Consider the following 8,653-nt stretch of genomic DNA (forward strand, 5'->3'; position numbering starts at 1 on the left):
TCTAACATCACAGTAACATGTAAGCCACCGTAGTAGGACAAACTGGGAGACAGGTGGTGGAACTTACATTTAATGCTGGATAAACGCCCTAGGATGTTCCATGTGCATTGTTACTGAGCTGCATTTTTGGCCCACTTCAGCCTCCAGCCTCCATTCCCTCAATAGTATCCTGATGCAGTTGTCTGTTGGGCTCTCCAAATCTGCTAGCCTGGATAGGGTGAAGAGCAGAGTCCTGTGGTCCACCACTTAAGACCACCCCTGAGTCAAGGCTGGCAGTCATGCTGCCTGGAGCTCTAACCCCCATCACTCACTCTTCCTTCTCTAGCCCAGCCCAGCCCATCCCTTCCTCTTCTCTGGGCCACCCTGCCCAAAGTCCCAGAAGGGAACCTACTTTGAGGACCCAGCCTCCAGGAGCCTCCTCCCCACAATCACTGGTCCGTCCAGGCATGATCACAGGTTCCATGAAGCAGAGGCAGGAGGTGAGACTGGCAACGCTGCTATTTTCAGTCTGACATTTTCAGTTTCTGAACAATCTCACTTGAAGCTCATTCCCATGTTTAAAGGAAGGGCAAGAGATGAGGTCCCCTCCACCCAGCCCTTTCTTTCTAGATTCAAAGACAGGAGCAATTATACAAAAATAAAACCAAAATAAACCTTAGACCTACCTGGAAGTGTGGGACAGAAGATGAGAACGGCCCCCCGGGTGTTCCTGAAAGTCTCCCAGGAGATTAAACAGGACCAGGGTGGGCGAACCCTCTCTGAATCTTGGCTTTCCAGAGCCCACAGGTTCATGGTTTAATGGGGCAGCCTCCTATCTTCAACCAAGGAAGCACCTACTCTGAGAACGGGGGCTTGGGCCAAAAGACCTCAGCCTTATAGACTTTGATTAGGACTTTGGTGTTTTATTGGAAGGTTAGAGTGATTTTCATTCCTGGAGACATTAGAAGGCCCACCAAACTCTATCACTGTTTTATAGTTTGGAAATAGAACATAGATTTTACTATGGGCCAAGGTGTCTTCCTTTAAACAGCTGCTTAGCATGATAAAGAAGAGAAGCCAGTAAAACAGGATTGCAGAGGAGCCAGGTAGGTCTTTATATATCAACATGGGGCTGTCTGGGAAGGTGTGCCCTCCCTTTCTGAGGGTGAAAAATCACATGCCTGCTTCACCTGTCTTGGACCACACAGGTGATTGAAGGTGTGTTTCTGAGAATAAGATTTGAGATGGGGGCTAAAAGGTCCTCTCCATATTCTTTTCTGGGAGGGTCTTAACATATATCTATCTTTATCTATATGTTGTTAGCTGCTGTCGAGTTGATTCTGACTCATAGTGAACTCATGTACAACAGAACAAAACATTGCCCAGTCCTGAGCAATCTTTACAATGGCTGTTAAGCTTGAGCCCATTGTTGCAGTCACTGTGTCAATCAGTCTCATTGAGGCTCTTCCTCTTTTTCACTGATGTCCTTCTCCAGGGATTGGTCCCTCCTGATAACATGTCTGAAGTATATGAGACAAAGTCTCACCATTCTTGCTTCTAAGGCTCATCTTGACTGTGCTTCTTCCAAGATAGATTTGTTCATTCTTCTGGCAGTCCATGGTATCTTCAATATTCCTCTCCAAAACCATAATTCAGAGACACCAATTCTTCTTTGGTGTTCTTTATTCATTGTCCAGCTTTCATACGCATATGAGGCAGTTGAAAACACCATGGCTTCTGTCAGGTGCACCTTTGTCCTTGAAGTGACATCTTTGCTTTTTTTTTTTTTTTAACATTTTAAAGAGATCTTTTGCAGCAGATGTGCCCAATGCAATGTGTCCTTTGATTTCTTGATTGCTGTTTCCAAGGGCGTTGATTGTGGATCCAAGTAAATGAAATCCTTGACAACTTCAATCTTTTCTCCGTTTATCATGATGTTGCTTATTGGTCCAGTTGTGAGGGTTTTTGTTCTCTTTACGTTGAGGTGCAATCCATACTGAAGGCTGTGGTCTTTGATCTTCATCAGTAAGTGCTTTAAGTCCTCTTCACTTTCAGCAACCAAGGTTGTGTCATCTGCATATTGCAGGTTGCTAAATAAGTCTTCCTCCAATCTTGATGCCCCAATCATCTTCATATAGTTCAGTTCCTCGGGTATTTGCTCAGCATACAGATTGAATAAGTATGGTGAAAGGATACAACCCTGACACACAACTTTCTTGACTTTAGACCATGCAGTATCCCCTTGTTCTGTTTGAACAACTGCCTCCTGGTCTACGTACGGGTTACTCATTAGCACAATTACGTGTGCTGGAATTCCCATTCTTCACAATGTTATCCATAATTTGTTATGATCCACACAGTCGAATGCCTTTGCGTAGTCAATAAAACACAGGTTAACATCTTTGTGGTATTCTCTGCTTTCAGCCATGATCCATCTGACATCAACAATGATATCCCTTGTTCCATGTCCACTTTTGAATCTGGCTTGATTTTCTGGCAGTTCCCTTTCGATATACTGCTGCAACTGCCCTTGAATGATCTTCAGCAAAATTTTACTTGTGTGTGGTATTAATGATATTGTTCGTTAATTTCTGCATTCTGTTGGATCACCTCTCTTTGGAATGGGTGAAATGGATCTCTCCCAGTTGGTTGGCAAGGTAGCTGTCTTCCAAATTTCTTGACAAAGGTGAGTGAGCACGTCCAGCGCTGCATCGATTTGTTGAAACATCTCAATTGGTATTCTGTCAATTCCTGGAGCTATGTTTTTTGCCAATGCCTTCAGTATAGCTTGGACCTCTTCCTTTAGTACGATTGATTCTTGATCATATGCTACATCCTGAAATGGATGAATGTTGACCAATTCTTTTTGATACAGTGACTCTGTGTATTCCTTCCATCTTCTTTTGATGCTTCGTGCCTTGTTTAGTATTTTCCTCGTAGAATCCTTCAATATTGCAACTCTAGGCTTGAATTTTTTCTTCCGTTCTTTCAGCTTAAGAAATGCCAGATGTGTCCTTCCCTTTTGGTTTTCTATCTCCAGGTCTTTGCATATTTCATTATAATACTTTACTTTGTCTTTTTGAGCCACCCTTTGAAATCTTCTGTTCAGCTCTTTTACTTCACCATTTCTTCCATTTGCTTTAGGTACTCAATGTTCAAGAGCAAGTTTCAGAGTCTCTTCTGACATCAATTTTTGTCTTTTCTTTCTTTCCTGTCTTTTTAATAATCTCTTGCTTTCTTCATGTATGATGTCCTTCCACAGCTTGACTGGTCTTTGGTCTTTAGTGTTCAATGCATCAAATCTATTCTTGAGATGGTCTCTAAATTCAGGTGGGATATACTCAAGGTGGCATTTTGGTGCTCGTGGACTTGCTCTAATTTTCTTCAAGTTGAACTTGCATATGAGCAACTGATGGTGTGTTCCGAAGTCAGCGCCTGGCCTTTTTCTGACTGATGATATTGAGCTTTCCGTCATCTCTTTCCACAGATATAGTCGATTTGATTCCTGTGTATTTCAACCGGCCAGGTCCACCTACACAGTCATCATATTTGCAATGAATAAATCATTGGTCTTACAAAATTCTGTCATGCTATCTCCAGTTTCGTTTCTTTCACCAAGGCCATATTTTCCAGCTACCATCCTTTTCTGTTTTCAACTTTTGCATTCCAATCACAGTGATTATCAATGCATCTTGATTGCATTCTTGATCAACATCAGACTGCAGAAGTTGGTAAAAATTTTCAGTTTCTTCATCTTTGGCCTTGGTTGGTGTGTAGATTTCAATAACAGTCATATTAACTGGTCTTCCGTGTTGATGTATCAATATTATCCTGTCAGTGACGGCATTGTACTTCAGGATAGATTTTGAAACGCTCTTTTTGACGATGAATGTGATGCCATTCCTCTTCAACTTGTCATTCCCGGCATAGTAGACCATGTGATTTTCTGATTTGAAATGGCCAATTCAGCTCACTAATGCCTGGGATACCGATTTTTATGGGTTCCATTTCATTTTGACGACTTCTAATTTTCCTAGATTCATATTTTGTATGTTCCACATTCTGATTATTAATGAGTGTTTGCAGCTGTTTCTTCTCATTTTGAGTCGTTGTTCATCAGCAAATGAAGGTCTCAAAAGCTTGACTCCATCCATTTCATTAAGGTCGACTCTATTTTGAGAAGGCAGCTCTTTCACAGTTGTATTTTGAGTGCCTTCTAACCTAAGGGGCTTATCTTCTGGCACTATTTCAGACAATGTTCAGCTGTTTTCATAAGGTTTACGGTAGCCAATTTTTTCAGAAGTAGACTTTCAGGTCCTTCTTCCTAGTCTGTCTTACTCTAGAAGTTCTGCTAAAACCTGTCCACCAAGGGTAATCCTGGTGGTATTTGAAATAATGGTGGCAAAGCTTCTTGTATCAAAGCAACACACAAGCCACAACAGTATGACAAACTGACAGACACGTGGTGGATACAGTATATAATTTTTTTTGCATTGATTACATTGATCATGTTGTACAACCACCACCTGTATCTGTTGCCAAATTTTCCATCATCATTAACAGATATTCGGTGCTTCCTAAACAGTGATTCCCCCTCTTCATTCCACCTATTAATAAACTTTGGTCTCTATACATGTGCCTATTCTAGGTCTTTCATACAAGTGGTCCTCTCCATTCTGAGGACTTATTTCAACTTAGTTCAACAGCTATTTACTGAGCACCAACTATGTGCCAAGCCTGCAGAGGAGGTTGATATTAATAAGGTGCCATCTTGTTCCCATAGAACTCTCAGTTTGGTGTGGAAGACGAGCCAGAGCTGTGGAAATAATGAATGTTGGACACAAGAAAGAGTGCAAAGTAGCTTGCAAGGGTTGTGGTATAGAGGAAACAAGAATTAATTCCAGGAGGGCATCACAGAGGACGTGGCATATGAATAAAGCCTTAATGGACCAGAAGGCTTTAAATGATCTCCCCTTGAGGCTGCAAACTTGCTTCCCCATCTATCTTCCTCATCTTAGTTAAGTGGCTCTAGGAATTGACTGAATACCAATTGAGATGTTTCAGTGATCGGATGCAGCACTAGAAGTCTTCACTCGTCTACGCCATGAAATTTGGAAGACCTGGCCAACCGATTGGAAGAGGTCTATATTTGTACCCATTCCAAAGATCCAACAGAAAGCAGAAATTATTGAACAATATTAATATCACACACAAGCAAAATTTTGCTGAATATTATTCAAAAGCGGTTGTAGCAGTACTTCAAAAGGGAACTGCCAGGAATTCAAGCCAGATTCAGAAGAGGACGTGGAATGAGGGATATCATTGCTGATGTCAATGGATCATGGGTGAAAGCAGAGAATACCAGAAAGATGTGTACCTGTCTTTTATTGACTGTGCAAAGGCATACGACTGTGTGGATCATAATAAATTACGGTTAGCACCTTACGACAACAACAACAACAACCATCTTGAGGGTAACCCTCAGTGAGATGGATTGACACAATAGCCGCAATAATGGACTCAAACATACCAATGATTATGAGGATGGCACAGGACTGGGCAATGTTTCTTTTGTTGTACACAAGGTCACTATGGGTCGGAGCCAACTCAACAGCAACTAACAACTACAACATACAAGCTGCGTAAGACAGAAGCCTAAGAGACTTATCAACAACATCCAATTCTATTGATCCTACTACCAGAATGTGTGTCAAATCTGTTCCCTTCTCTCCATGCCTCTCCATCCAGGCTAGATGGTCACATCTTGCAGAAGTGATGACCTATAGAAAGCTCTCTTGAGGAAGGAAGTGACATTCTAACTTGTGTTTGGGACAACCATTCTAACTTGTGTTTGAGACAGCACTGTGAGTGGATGGGGGCTGCAGAGCAGGCGTTAGAAGCCTGGAATCTGGATTTGCCACCCCTACTAAAGATCCCATTGGCATGTTTGCAGAGTGGGGCACTGATTTTGGTGTCTGCAAATAGGAGAATTTAACTAGGATGCCAGGGTACTGTTGAAAGGTTGGATCAATTCTCCCCCTTGAAGCCCTCCTCTCTTACAATGTGAAGAGACAATCTGGAAGATACCCCCTGCTATTTGCACAGCTGTCAAGAGACTCATCTTGAGGGTGTCTGAGAGATGATGCTGTGCACAGAGCATTGGGTGGAATCAAGCTCCACTCCCTTCCCGCACCTCTAATTCACCTGGAAACCCTCTCGGCTCTACCTTCAAAACACATCCAGGCTCTGACCCCTTCTTGCCACCTCCACTGTTACCATCCTGGTCTGATACACTATCGTTCTTCCTCTGGGTAATTGCATAGGCCTCCTAATTGGTCTTCCTGCTCTTCCCTTGCCCCCTGCAGTCTATTCTTAACCTTGCAGCCTGAGGGATTAAAAAAAAAATGTAAGTCAAATCATGTCACTCGTTTGCTCAAAATCCTGTAGTGACCCCCCTTTTCATTCAACAAAAAGCCAGTGTCCTTGTCATGGCTTACAAGCCCCTATGCTATCTGAGCTCATCCCCTACAGCTCTCCCCCTGGCTTGCTGGTCTCCTTGTTGTTCCTCCAATATGGTGTCTCAGGGCCTTTGCATTTGCTATTCCTTTGGAGCACCCACTTCCCCAGAGAGCCACATGGATAACTCCCTTGTCTTTTAAGCCTTTGCTTAGATACTACTTCTCAGTTGTGCCTTCCCTGACCATGAATTGAAAATTGTAACCCCTGTAGTCTGTATCCCCTTTTCCTCCTTAATTTCTTTTTGTATTGCCTATCACCTTCTACTGTATAGTCCATTCTTGTTATTCACAGTAGTTATGTTCTATAAAGTCACCATGAATACTGAATTAGTGAATACCAAACCACTGCTCCAAGGGGAAATACAGAGTTGGGTTCCTGCGAGCCTCTGGTCACAATATTTTCATCAGCCGATGAATACATAACCTTGTTTGATGTGTGTTTCTATTTAAAGACACCTTATTTAATATACATTATGGATTCATTAACATTGAACTCATGGCCAACGGCACTGTAACTCACGCTGAATGAAGCTTATCTAATGCATGCATTTTATCTGTAAGGCACATCACAACCTTCTTGCGCTTAGGAGCACTAGACAGCACTTCAGCAGTATTTTAAACAATGAACTCACCAACAAAAAGTGCAAAAACACAAAAAGTGTGCACTAAACAGACCACAAAAAGGACACTTGTTTATATCAGAAGAACGGAGACAAGTTTGACCCGAGCTGGGAATATGTGTGTGGGGTGACTCAAATTTTTTGCTGCTCTGTGCATGTCTGTGAATGACCATGAAAGCGCCATGAGTACTGATTTGGGATTACCAATTAATTTTAATGAGTAGGCAAATTTACAAATATGGAAATCACAAGTAATTAGGAGGGACTGCATTATATAAGTGTGGTCGGCTGAATTCAAGATGGCCCCCAAGATAGCAGCCTCTTGGTGTACATATGCCTTCTCCTAGGTATTCAACACTAATCTAGGTGTTAGTGTGAAGGGATTTTGCAAAGGTAAGTAAGGTCTCAAATCAATTATCTTTAAAAAGGAGAGATTACTCTCCATGGGTCTAACTTGATTAGGTGAGCCCTTTAAGGGGACTGGGCTTTTCCTGGGGAAAGACATCTGAAGCTTGAGGGGTTTTTGATGTATGAGAAGTTCTCTGTTACTGCCTTTGAAGATGGAGGGGGCCACATGGCAAGGGCCTGAGAGCAACTTCTAGGAGCAGAGAGTAACCCTCATTGACGGTGCAGAACTGAACCATGTGAACTTGAAAGAGGACCCTGAGCTCCAGGAAGAAAGGCAGCCTGGTTGACATCGGGGTTGTAGCTTGTGAGACTCTGACTGAGGACCCAGTCAAGCTGTGCCCAGACTCCAGGCTCATGGAAATTATGAGATAATGAGTGGGTATTGTTTGAAGCCAGTAAATTTGTGGCAATTTGTTTTGCTGCATGTCTTAGTTATATAGTGCTGCTGTAACAGAAATACCACAACAGAACTTTTCTCACCTTTTAAGAGGCTACAAGTCCAAATTCAGGGCACCGGAGGCTACAAGCTCAAATTCAGGGCACCAGTTCTGGGGGAAAGTTTTCTGTCTTTGTGGTCTCTGGCGTAAGTTTCTTGACTCTTTTCAGCTTTCTGTTCTTTGGTTCCTTGGAGATCTTCATGCAGAGTAGCTTTTACTCCTCTCTGTGCTTCTTTGCTTCTGAGCCTAATCTGCTCTTTTCGTGTCTCAAAAGCAATGGGTTTAAGACATACCTTACACTGATGTGGTCTCATTAACATACCAAAGAAAAACCCTGTTCCCAAATGGGATTACATCACAGGCATAGAGGGTAGAATTCACAGCGCACATTTTTGGGGGACACAATTCAATCCAAAACACAGCAATAGAAAACTCATGCAATATGCAGTATATTTGTCTATTGTCTCTCTCTCTCAATTACCATGTAAGCTCCAGGAAAGTAGGGATTTTTATGTTTTGTTTACTGCTGTATCCTCAGTGCCTACAGCAGTACATATACAGTCATGCACCACATAACATCCTTTCGGGCAACGTTTGACAGCGTATATGTCTGTGGTCCCATAAGGCTATGATGAAATTCAGAAATCTCAACCGGAGAATGGAATGTAGTGGACATAACCAGACATAGCAA

This window comes from Loxodonta africana, chromosome 7, assembly GCF_030014295.1.
Source record: "Loxodonta africana isolate mLoxAfr1 chromosome 7, mLoxAfr1.hap2, whole genome shotgun sequence".
NCBI classification, from domain to species: domain Eukaryota; kingdom Metazoa; phylum Chordata; class Mammalia; order Proboscidea; family Elephantidae; genus Loxodonta; species Loxodonta africana.